The following is a 1,037-nucleotide window of genomic DNA, read 5'->3' on the forward strand; positions in this document are numbered from 1 at the left end:
TCTCCGGCGCGGCTCCCGGCGAGCGAAATATCACAAGCTGTAGAGACAGACGCTGGCGGGGAGCGGTGGGCGTTGCGGGCGGCACGGGGCTGACTCAGGGGCCGCCATCCGCTCGCTGTCCCCCGCGATGTTCCTCGGTCCCGCTGTGCCATAGCTGTCCCCATTCTATGGGTCCTATGGGTCCGGGCAAAGTGACAGAGGTGCCGGGGCCTGCGGCGCTGGGCACCTCCAGCGTTGGTCCTTTACTTTCATCCACCCACTCGTGGGTATGGCGTGGGGGTGTGGGACAGACCCTTGTGCCCCTGACAGGTCCTGGGAGGGACAATGGCACCAAATTGTGGGTGGAAAGAGATGGGCAATGAGATGGGAGAGAGGGTGGTAGAGGATGGTGAAAGAGCGATGGATGGATGGAAAAAAAGGAATGATGGATGAGGAGGTGGGGGTGAAGGCATGGGTTGGGTGAAGGCGGCAGGCGAAGAGTGCAGGGCAGGTGATGAGCAGATGTTGAAGGTGTAGGGTTGGGTGGGTGCGAAGCAGGATGGAAGGACGGACGGACGGACGGATGGACAGATGGATGGATGGATGGATGGATGGAAGGATGGATGGATGGATAGAGTGGGACAGATGGATGGGAGGCAGGCAGATGGATGGGTGGATGGCTGTGCAGCTGAGTGGCAGGTTGCAAAGTGGCCGGCGCCTGCCAGCAGGGATGAATGGACGGGTGAAGGGATGAATGGGGCCATGGGGGCGGTGGGACGGGGGGAGGACGGACAGACGGATGTGAGGGAGGGTAGCGAAGGACACGGGGCTGGCGGGTCGGGCACGCGACTAAGGATGGACCCCAAGTCCTGAGGTCGCAGTCCCGGTGACTCAAAGGCAGCTCCTGGCCCGCCCCGCCCCCGCCGACGCCCCGGAGGCCGCGTCGGTTCTCTCCGCTCCGCCTCTCGCCTACAAGGACGAGCGGGCGCTGCCGAGGTGACGGTAAGCGTGCAGTCCTCGGAACCAGCCGGGCCGGGCCGGGCCACGGGGCTCAGCCT

The 1,037-nt window shown here is 64.4% G+C and overlaps 1 protein-coding gene across 1 annotated transcript in view; it reads left to right on the forward strand.

Annotated features, from left to right (window-relative positions):
- Positions 1-857: 857 nt before the first annotated feature.
- SLC43A3 (solute carrier family 43 member 3) overlaps positions 858-1,037 on the forward strand; it is a 6,602-nt gene continuing 6,422 nt past the window's right edge. The window contains exon 1 of the mRNA XM_010711198.3: positions 858-981. The gene's annotated coding sequence lies outside the window, so the exon portion shown is untranslated. The remainder of the gene's footprint in view (positions 982-1,037) is intronic.

Source organism: Meleagris gallopavo, chromosome 5, assembly GCF_000146605.3.
Source record: "Meleagris gallopavo isolate NT-WF06-2002-E0010 breed Aviagen turkey brand Nicholas breeding stock chromosome 5, Turkey_5.1, whole genome shotgun sequence".
Taxonomy (NCBI): Eukaryota; Metazoa; Chordata; class Aves; order Galliformes; family Phasianidae; genus Meleagris; species Meleagris gallopavo.